The sequence below is a fragment of the Cnephaeus nilssonii genome (assembly GCF_951640355.1).
Source record: "Cnephaeus nilssonii genome assembly, chromosome: 8".
In the NCBI taxonomy this organism is placed as follows: domain Eukaryota; kingdom Metazoa; phylum Chordata; class Mammalia; order Chiroptera; family Vespertilionidae; genus Cnephaeus; species Cnephaeus nilssonii.
Genome location: NC_137079.1, coordinates 55,689,325 through 55,701,469, shown reverse-complemented (window position 1 = coordinate 55,701,469; position 12,145 = coordinate 55,689,325).

Below are 12,145 nucleotides of genomic sequence, written 5' to 3'. Positions count from 1 at the left end.
GGCAATGTATAAAAATAGATGTAACCCTGCATTCTCTGGAGCATTATCTCAATTCATTGAGGTTCTGCTTCCCGGCATATGTCGACAGTTTGGCTCAAATAAACTCACTAAAATTCTTTACAGGTTTCAATGGTTTTTTTTTCGTTAACACCACTCTGCCTGCCAGCCTGCTTGCTTCACCTGCCCCTCCCCCCCGCCAGCCTTCTCACCCCCAACTGCCCCCCCCTTGTCAGCCTGATTGCCCCCAACGACCCTCCCCTCCTAGCCTGATCGCCCCTAACTGTTTCTGCCTTGGCCTCGCCACCATGGCTTTTTCCGGAAGGACTTCTGGAAGGTTTTCGGGAAGGTCTCCAGGTCTAATTAGCATATTACCCTTTTATTAGTATAGATTAGATCATCTGCACACCAGTGACGGGAGTCAGTGGCTTTTAAAGGACTTTTGGCGGACTTTTTTCAAGGCGGAGACGTCTTTATGCATACCCGGAGGGGAGATAATGGAATGTGGTCACCGCAAGTGAAATGTGGTCTTCAGCAAAGGGAATGACCATAATGAAATGACCTGAAAAGCCATTTCCTGGGGGAGGGGTATCAATTCAATTGCTCTATCAAACCTAACAGTCTAGATTTACAAAATAAAGAAGGAGGAAGAAAGCCCAGAGGGAATAGGAGAGCAATGAAGAGGAGGGCCTCACTTGTCCAGTTTGAGGTTTGACCTTTGAGCTCAGGAGTTGCAATTGTGAACACATCAAAGGGAATATTGACCAATTAGAGGAGATATCAGGACACAGAGACTTGCAGCCTTTATAAACTGTGGAAGGAGGGACTCAGTGGGACTCTTTCCCCCTCCCCATGTGGGAGTCTGTGCTTGTTCTTCAATAAATTTCCACCTTTGCTGTACCACTTTCTGTCCATGGTTTCATTCTTTGACTCTGATGGACCAAGAGCCCAAGGGGAACACGTGTTCCAGTCCAAAATTACCATATCAATTGATATCCAGATAAGTAGCTCTAAGAAAGACATCCTCTGAAAATTATCATTTAGTCAAGGGATTTTCTTAGAACATCTTCTTTAGGTTGACATTGGGATTGGAGAATAGAAGCGTATCCCCCCTGCCCCCCCATCCCCTTGTTTTGTTTCCTGTTTGTTTGATTATTTCTGGTTATTTTTAAAGAAACCCTGTAAAATCCTGTTGAGTATGGGGACAATAGGGTAGAAGTTAATCGATAAACATGCAAGCTTTAGAGTGAGATAAAGTTTGACTGGATAACTGCACTAGGCTCTTAACTTGTTTTCTCTTTCTAGTTAGCTTGTGCCCATTTTGCCTTTCACTTACTGCTAGCGTTATCTTTCTAAAACAACAACATGAGCAACATTGAAAATGTCATTTCCAAAGTCAGGTAGAATTTGAGACACAGAAATGTTATTGCTATATTCCCTGCTCTCCTCAATGATTCCTTCATAAACTTTCCCTTCTCTTTCATGAGCCTGCTTCCCCATCCTCAATCTCCCTCGGCGATTTGTTATATATTTCACTGAAAAAGAAAAAAAATTCCCACAAAATATACACTTGCCTGTGTTTGGCTCCCTATTTATCTTTTCTCCCAGTTCTATGAATGATCTGTCCATGCTCCCAACCCAACATCTATTCTTTTTTCTAAATCCCTCTCATTGCCTTATAGACAATGATCTAGGAAACCTTTGACTTGACTAAACAAATTCTCCTCTCTACTGAATCATTTTCAATAGCATTTCTACTGTATTAAACTACCATTTCTCTGACATTAAAACAAAAAAAAAATTCCTGGAGTCTAATTATTCTTCTAGTTTCTAACCCATTTCTTTCCTTCCCTTTACAGCAAACCTTTTTTATTGATGCCCACTGTTTACATTTTGTAGTACCATTCTCTCTTTAATTTCAACACTCCATAAAACACTGCTCTAATCAATATCACTAGTAGCCAACACATTATTGAATCCAATGGCCAAGTCCCAGACCTCATCTTATTTGTCCTCTCTGCAGCATTTGACCCAACAGAGTTTTCCCTCATTCTTGAAATTTCTTTCCAGCTTCCAAGACACACTGGCCGCCTCCTATCTCTCTGGCTGCTCCTTCCCAGTCTTTTCGCTAATTCCTTCTCCTTATCTCTACCAGTAAAAATAAAATGCCCCAGGATTCCTTACTTCAGTACCTTATCCAATCTCATGACTTCAGATACATGACTTCAATGTATATCTCTAAACTACATAATCCTATACTCAACTGCTTCACAATATTCTCTAGTAACCTGATAGATATCTCAATCTTAAAATGACCAAAATTAAACTCTGAATATTCCCTTTCAACCCTGATTTTCTTACATTCATTGTACCTCAGGGTACTTCTATTCTTTCAATTGCTAAAACCAAAAATCTGGAAGAGGTTCTTTACTTCCCTCTTTCCCTTATACCACACATCCAGTCCACCCATAAATCCTGTCGGCCCAACAACCTCTAAAATAGAGTTGGATCACTTCTTATACTTCCACTATGACCACCCTGGTGTAAGCTGCCTTTATCGCTTCCCAACATTATTGCAATGGTCTTCCAACTGGTCCCTTTGCTTCTGCCCCTGACCCCCTTTGTTCTGTGTGCAGCACATGAACGCTTCCTGTCTCTCGCTGCTCAGACCCCTCAAAGGCTGCTATCCAAGTCCACTCAAGGCTTCAAGGCTCTGAATGATTTTACCCCAGTGTTTCTCTGGCCTCCTCTCCTTCACTTTTTCCTGTTTACCCTTCTCCAGTTTCTTTGTTCCTCTTCATGGCCTTTCACTTTTCCACTTTACCTGGAAATTCTTCCTCCAAATACCTACATGATCTTTACCCTCACTTCCTACACATCTTTATTTCAATGCCACCTTCCCTATAAGGCCTTCTCTGTCTCCCCACTATACCCTTCAGCACTTCCTGTATTCCCTCGCTGCTTTATTTTTCTCCCAAGTACTTATTATCTAATATACCTGAGAAGGCTAAAAGGCTAATTCTAATGTAACCCTGATGTTGGGAGGGGGGTGGGGGGCGCTAGCAATCTGAATATGTGCCAGTAACCTAATGTACATTCTTGATAACCTATAATTAAGTCACTGCCCCTTTCTCCACAATTTGGTCTTGCAAGACATGTTTATCTAAGTACTACTCCCATTTTAGAGAGGCCATAAACCATGAACAATACACAACCCCCAGAGGGGGTTATCAGAGCTGGTGCCAGGCCAGGCCCTTAGATATGGTCTCAAGGCCCCGCCCCAACAAGCAAAGGGGATAAAAGAAGAGCTGCCACCATATTGGTTTGCTCAGACTTTGGAGGCAACTCCTCTGAGACCGCGGGTGTAATAAAACTGTGTAACTCCATTTCTCTAAGCGTCACTTGGGTTTCTTTGGTCTTCTACAACATACCTTTTTACCTGATTATCTTACTTGTTGATTTCCCTTTTAGAATGTGATCAGGGATTTTCAGTTCACCACAGAATCTTCAGAGCTAGCCACATAGTAGCTACTCAACAAATAGTTGCTAAAAGAGTAAATGGATGTAAAAGGTATCCTGATATGTTTCTGATTCTGTGAGATTTTTTCTAAGGTTTCATTTTTTCATTCTAAAATTTACCAATTATTTAGGTAGATACTTTCATAAGATAAATTTCTTTTGACTCTCAATTAACTTAAATTTGTAATAAGTTGATATTAAATTTTGCTAAATGCCTTTTTCATAAATATAAAAATAATTTTATGCTTTACCCTTTAAAATATGTTGAACTAATCTTACATTCTATACAGAAATCCTACATTGTAATGATTTATTTGTTTTAATCAATCACATTATTTAATTCTCTAGTATTATTTTGAAGATTTTTGCACTTATATTCATAAATGAGTTTAAACTATGCTTTTACTTTACCAGGCATTTTTGTTAAGTTGAGTATTACTATTTTTTTTAGCCTAAAAAAATTAATTATGAAACTTTCTCCCTTTACCCCCCCTCCCCCGCCTCCTCCAGTTTTGCTGTGTTCTGGAATGGTTTGAATAACATAGAAATTATGATATCTTATAATTATGGTTTGGATATAATAGCCTATAAATCTATCAGTACCTGATACTCTTTTTTATTATTTTTTAAATTAAATTTATTAAAGTTTCATTGGTTAATAAAATTATACAGGTGCACAATCTATAATACATTATCTCTATATTGTATTGTGTGTTCACCCCCCTCCTGTCACTTCCCCCCATACATTTTTCTACCTCCGGTGATACTCTTTTAAGTGTAAATCTTTAACAATCTTTCCAATTCCCTCTATGGTGATCACATATTCATATTTGACTCTCCTTGAATAAATCTTGCTAATTTATATTTTCTTAGGAAAGCATTAATTTTATCCAGATTTTCCAATTGTTTATTAAACAACCCCAACTCAGTAAAAATTACGTTTTTTGTTTGCAGTGTTATTGGTTTCCCTCATGCCTATACTAAATTAACTAAAATCCCCTTGTGTATCATATTAATTTTTAAAAATATATTTTTAAACTGACTTTAGAGAGAAAGGAAGGGAGAGGGAAACATCGATGGGCTGCCTCTTTGCCATCTGGCAACTGACAATCTAGTTGGGAAAACTTGCTTGGAAGTATTGACAGTTTATAAAAGAGATCCTAAACAGCATGACAGCATCATTCTATTTAACATCTATGTTAGCATTCTATCTCACATCTATTTAACATCATAGTTAGCATCTATGAACTAATCAGTGTCTAGATTCTATACTAGACATCATTTGTATAAAAATTAGTAATCCTCAAGAAGCTAATGTTCTAACCAGGGGAGACTCACACAAATGAAGTTAACTTGACACCGTGATGTGATCTATTGTTCTATGTGATGAATAAAATGGTGTCCAAAGGAAAGTTGTGAGTGGGCAGGAAAATCAGTCATGAGGATGGCTTTCTTGTAAGACTAACATTTAAGATGGACCCAGGAAACAAAGACAATGTATTACTATGCAGAATATAAGAAGAGGACTCTGAAGCCATAAGGCTGATAAGACAAGACATTAAGTTAAGAAAACACCTAAAAGTGTGTTGGCACTAGGGGGGGATACTTGGGTAGTAGAGAGAGAGAAATCATTGTAGCCAGATTGTTCAGTGTCTTAAATTATTGCTTTGTTCTGTTTTTAAGTATATTTTTATTGATTTCAGAGAGGAAGGAAGAGAGAGTGAGAGATAGAAACATCAATGATGAGAGAGAATTATCGATTGGCCACCTCCTGCATGCCCTTACCGGGATTCGAACCATGACCTTCTGGTTCATAGGCCAATGCTCAACCACTAAACCACATCAGCTGAGCTTGAGTTCATAATAGGTTAATGAAGAACTTTAATTTTTAAAGCAATAGAGTATTTAGTTTACATTAAATACTCTGAGTGCCCTCTACCTTATCACAGCAAAAGAGTTGGATTTATATCAATAAATTTGGAACTTATATTTGGACTGATGAGCCTTAACACATAAAATTCTTGATATATGCTGAATTCACTTTGGGAGCCACAGGAGCAGCCATCCTCCTATGCAACTGAGAGGCTTCTATGAGCCCATTAGGAGAGACCTAGCAACAAATGAACATACTATGGACAAAGGAATAAAGTGGCAAATGTTCCAAATTGCAGGCATTAATTTGAAATCAACCTGCTTCTCATTAGTTTATTCATTTAATAAAGGCCATTTTTATTTAATGATGGTTAATAATTCCCTCTTTCAACACCAGAGAGTCTAGCCAGTAAGATGGTGAACATGGTGATAATCTATACATAAAAGCCTAAGCGACCATTAGGACTGGATGACCGGCCAGTAGCTATGACACGCACTGACCACCAGGGGGTAGATGTTCAACACAGCAGCTACCCCTGGTGGTCAGTGCACTCCCACAGCCAACCTCCTGCGGCCAGCCAATCTCTCACAGTCCCTTCCCCAAGCCAGTCTGCCCCGATTGGCCCTGATCGCCAGCCAGGCTAAGGGGCCCCACCCATGTATGAATTTGTGCACCGGGCTTCTAGTAATTTAATAAGAGCTAATATTTGAGGCTTTTTGATAGAGTAGTTTTGTAGAATGAAATTTATCCTAAAACCGTTATGTGCATTGTGTTGTTGTTATTACAAAACTTCTATGAGGTAGACACTGTTTTTATTCCTTGGCCCTTAAAGAAACTGAAGCTTAAAGAGATGATGTGTCTCTCCCAAGGTCATGCACTTAGTTGCAAATCCAGCTCTCAACTTCTACCTGACTTTGGAAATGACATTTTCAATGTTGCTCATGTTGTTGTTTTAGAAAGATAACTCTAGCACTCAGTGAAAGGCAAAACAGGCACAAGCTAACGAGAAAGAGAAAACAAGCTAAGAGCCTGGTACAGTTATCCAGGCAAGAAATCAACAAAGCCTGGTGTCACACACTGACCAGGATGAGGATGCAAGGCAAACAGATGCCAGAGTCATTTGTGAGATTATGTTGACCAAACTTGGACATCCATTGGATGTGAAGGATAAGAAGAGACAAGAGTCAAAGGTGATTTTAAAAATAGCTCAAGTGACTAGGCTAACTATGATAACATCAACCAACACAGGGCAGGCAGGCAAATGAGCAGGTTGTAGTGGGACATTCACAGGAGTGGTTGGAACTGAAGATATAACGTTTAAAATCAGTTTAATTTTAATAATACCAATACTATAGGTATAGATGTCCTGACTCAGGGAGAACCTATAGTAAGATGAGATAAGAAAACAAGCTAGAATCCTGGAAAAATTCCCAAGTCCCAGGTATATCAGTGGTCAAAACAGGTACTCTGAGAGTTTGAAGAAGGCAGAGTTTAATTCTGGCTGAGGGTATCAAGAAGGCATTTTGGAGGAGGTAGGATTCACAGTGGAATTTTTTCTTTTTTTACTTGATAAAGAAGAAGGGAGAGAGAAAGAGAGAAATATTTATTCATCATTCACTTACTTATGCATTCATTAGTTTCTTCTTATATGTGCCCTGACCTGAGATAGAATCCACAACCTTGGCATATTGGGACAATGTTTTAACAAACCTGGCCAGGGCCATGGTGGAATTACTTTTTTAAGTTTATCTTTATTGTTGAAAGTATTACAGATGTCCCTTTGTTTGATGTCCCCCCACCCCATTGATTCCCCCGACCCCGTATTCCCCCTCCCAGGCCGTCACCACTCTATTGTCTGTGTCCATGGATTATGCATATATGCATATAAGTTCCCCAGTTAACCACTCCCCTCCCTTCCTCCTCACTCCCACCTTCCCTCTAAAATTCATCAGTCTGTTCCATGCTTCTATGTCTCTGGACCTATTTTATTCATCAATTTATTTTGTTTGTTAGATTTCACATATAAATGATATCATGTAATACTTATTTTTTTAATAATACATCTGGGTAGTATTCCATTGTGTAAATGTACCACAGCTTTTTTTATCCATTCATCTCCTGATGGGTACTTGGTCTGTTTCCAAATCTTAGCTATCATAAATTGTGCTGCTATGAACATAGGGATGCATATATTATTTCTGATTGGTGTTTCTGATTTCTTAGGATATATTCCTAGAAATGGGGTCACTGCACAAGTGTACATTCTCACCAGCAGTGTACTAGGGTTCCCTTTTCTCCACATTCTCACCAATACTTGTAGTTTTGTTGATTTGTTGATGATAACCATTCTGATAGGTGTGAGGTGATACCTCATTGCCATTTTAATTTGCATATCTTGGCTGATCAGTGACTTTGAGCTGATCATGTGTATTGACCTTTTGTATGTTCACTTTGGAGAAGTGTCTATTTAGGTCCTTTGTGCATTTTTAAATTTGTCTTCCTTTTGTTAAGCTGTATGATTTCCCTATGTATTTTGGAAATTAACACCTTATCAGATTTATCATTGTCAAATATGTTCTCCCGTGCAGTGGGCTCTCTTTTCATTTTGTTGATAGTTTCTTTTGCTGTGCACAGCTTTTTATTTGGATGTAGTCCTATTTGTTTATTTTCTCCTTAGTTTCCTTTGCCCTAGATGTATCCCTAAACATATTGCTACAAGAGATGTCTGAGATTTTGCTGCCCATAGTTTCTAAGATTTTTATGGTTTCACAACTTAACATTTAAGTATTTTATCCATTTTGAGTTTATTCTTGTGTATGGTATAAGTTGGTGGTCTAGTTTCATTGTTTTGCATGTACCTGTCCAATTTTCCCAACACTATTTACTGAAGAGATTGTCTTGACTCCATTCTATGTTCTTGCCTCCTTTGTCAAATATAAATTAAGTATAATGACTTAGGTCAAATTCTGAGTTCTCTGTTTTGTTCCACTGATCTCTATGCTTGTTCTTGTGCCAGTACCAGGCTGTTTTGAGTACAATCGCTTTGTAGTATAACTTGATATCTGATATTATGATTTCTCCAACTTTATTCTTTCTTAAGATTGCTGCGGCTATTCAGGGTCTTTTTTGGCTTCATAAAAATTTTTGGAAGTTTGTTTTAGATATGTGAAATACGCCGTTGGTATTTTAATAGGGATTGCATTGAATCTATGGATAGCTTTGGGTAGTATACATATTTTATTAAGTTGATTCTACTAATCCATGAACACAGTATATTCTTCTACTTGTTTATATCTTCCTCTATCTCTTTTTCAATGTTTTGTAGTTTTCTGAGTACAATTCTTTTACCTCATTGGTAAAGTTTATTCCTAACTATCTTAATTTTTTTGTTTCAATGGTAAGTGGGATTGTTTTTATTTTCTCTTTCTGAGAATTCATTATTGGTGTATAAAAATGCCATCAATTTCTGGGTGTTAATTTTGTATCCTACAACACTGCTAAATTCATTTATTAAATCTAGTAGTTTTTTGATAGAGTGTTTAGGGTTTCATATATACAATATTATGTCATCTGCAAATAATGACAATTTTACTTCCTCCTTTCCAATTTGGATGCCTTTTATTTTTTCTTCTCATCTGATCTCTATGACTGGGACTTCCAGTACTATATTGAACAAGAGTGGTGAAAGCAGACATCCCTGTCTTGTTCTTGCTCTTAGGGGAACTGGTTTTAGTTTTTGCCCATTGAGTATACATTGGCTGTAGGTTGTCATATATGGCTTTTATTATGTTGAGGTATGATCCCTCTATTCCTATTTTGCTGAGAGTTTTTATCAAAAAGGATGCTGGATTTTGTCAAATGCTTTTTCTGCATCAATTGACATGATCATGTGTTTTTTGTCTTGCAATCTGTTTATGTAATGTATCGCATTTATTGATTTGCGAATATTGTACTAGCCTTGCATCCCCAGAATAAATCCCACTTGGTCATGGCTTATGATCTTTTTAATGTATTACTGGATTTGGTTAGCTAATATTTTGTTGAGGATCTTAGCATCTATGTTCATCCGGAATATTGGCCTGTAATTCTCTTTCTTTGTAGTGTCTTTATCATGGATATATTTATGATAATGCTGGCCTCATAGAGCTTGGAAGTGTTCCTTCCTCTTTAATATTTTGGAATAGTTTGAGGAGGATAGGTGTTAGTTCTTTGAATGTTTGGTAAAACTCCCCTCATCCAGACCAGGGATTTTGTTTGCTAGAAGGTCTTTTTATTACTGCTTCAATTTCATCAGTAGTTATCAGCCTATTCAGGTTTACTGATTCTTCCTGATTGAGTTTTGAAGGATTTTATTTTTCTAGGAATATGTCTATTTTGTTGGAATATAGTTGTTCATAGTATTTGTCTTACAATCCTTTGTATTTCTGAGAGGTCAGTTGTTACTTCACATCTTTCCTTTTGGAAGATTTTATTTTTCTAGGAATATGTCCAGTTTGTTGGAAGATAGTTCTTTATAGTATTTATTTATTTATTTGTTTGTTTGTTTGTTTGTTTATTTATTTATTTATTTACAATCCTTTGTATTTCTCTGAGGTCAGTTGTTACTTCAACTTTTTCATTTCTGATTTTGTTTATTTGAGTCCTCTCTCATTGTTTCTTGATGAGTCTGACTAGAGGTTCCTCAATCTTGTTTATCTTTTCCAAGAACCAGCTCTTCATTTTATTGATCTTTTGTATTTTTTTTAGTCTCTATCTCATTTATTTCCACTTTGATCTTTATTATTTCCTCCCTTCTGATTACTCTGGGATTTTCTTGTTCTCCTTCTTGCTTTTTATGTTGTAGGGTTAGATAACTTATTAAAAGTTTTCTTGTTTTTTGAGGTAGGCCTTTAATGCTATGAACTTCCCTCTCAGGACTGCTTTCACTGGCCACAGAGAAATTTAAAGGTTCAGATGAGAGAGCTGTAAAAGTTGAGAATTCCATTCCAAGAAAACAGTTTGAATAATAGTTGATGAACGCCACTTCAGGAACTTAGCGTGTTCACGGGAGGAATAAAGTTGGGGTGGGAAGGAGAGAAATTGTGTCGTGGTTGGTAGAGCTGGATCATTGAAGGGGTTAACTTGTAGAGGATGTGTACTGCTGTGGGAGAATTTTGTGCAGGAGAGTTATGTGATCATTCTAAGTTTCAGGAAGAAAATTTGTAGAAGTCTCTCCATGGGAAAATAAGGGTTCTAACCTCTTCCAGGCCAGATCTCCAAATGACTGCAATGTGTTAAGGAACCAAGGAGGGGTGCCTTAGGCTTTCTTAGGCTGAAAAGGAGATGGAAGGATATGTTTTCTTTTTCATAAATCCTAGGAAATCTTTAACTCAGACCCCTATCTGACCCATGAACTAAAGAAACGGACTCATTAATCATATAATTATGAAATATCTGGCTTTTAACTTGAGCAAATTTATAAACTAGTTATGACAGCATTTCAGAAGAAAAATATCTTTCATCATCCCTATAACTTAAAGAATGGAATCTTAAATTATATATTATTTACAGTGTTAAAAATTTGGATATTGCTCAAAAGTTTGCCACTCTGAAGAATAAATTATTTGTGACTTTATAATTATACTTCAGATTTTATGTATTTACTTTTACAAGTAGATAAATTAAAATTAAAAAAAAATGTTTTCTGATCTAGGAAGTTATATAGCTTCCTTTATTTATACATCTCAGTGATTTTTGAAACATATTTTTATGTTGTATTTTATTTTTTAAAATGCTCCAAGTATTGCTATTCCTGGAAATAGTTCTGTTTATTCAACACTATTAAGTTTTCTTAAAACAACTTAAAGAGGTCCTTCCATTGTGTTTTGCTTTTCATTTTATATATTACACTTTTTTTTTTTTTCAGAAATACTAATATTGAAATGCGTTTTTTCAGAAACACTAATATTGAAATGTGAATTTTCAGGGGAATATAGAAATGATATTATCAAAAAAGGCATCAAAAAAATAATAAAAAGAACAAGGAAGTATTACAGTAACATTTTGAATAAGGATGTTCTAAAGTTTTTCCTGTCCTTTGTTTGCTATTTTCAGAAAGGGTTAGAAGTTTCACTAGCCAATGTCGGCAGTTGTTTAGAAAAGTTTTCACAGGCGTTTGGAAGGAAATATGGCCTTCCCATGAGAAAAGGGGAATAGGGATTCTGCTGGGCTGACTTCAACCTTAAGCAACAGAGACGGAAATGGAAACTCATTCTTCTGAGAAAATTAACAACAGTGTCCTGTACTCTCCCTGGAGAGTCTGTTGCTAAATTTGTGCTCAGCAATGTTCATACTTGGTTCATATTACATAAAAGAAAGGTCAGGGATGTTTAAGGCCGTTTATTTTAACAGCCTGAGAATTTGATTCCCATGGGATTAGGATCCCCCTCACCTCCATAAGGAAAATGCCACTGGTATCTTTTTTTATTTCTGTGAAGAACCACAATAAGGAGAGATGCTATGATAGAATCAGAACTCGTGTAAGCATGAGTTTTCTCTCAGCATAGACCCAGACACAGGATTTATATAACTTCAACTTAAATATTCATGTCAATTAGATAACAGAACAATACTAAGACATAACAGATCAGAAAGGCAGTTTTCCCAAACTGTGCTTTAGATAGATTCATATGTTCCTTCAAAAATGAAAGTACATCTGAGAAATGAAGAATCAAATAAAATTAAACAGGTTTCTTTACTTTAGGAAATATGAAAACT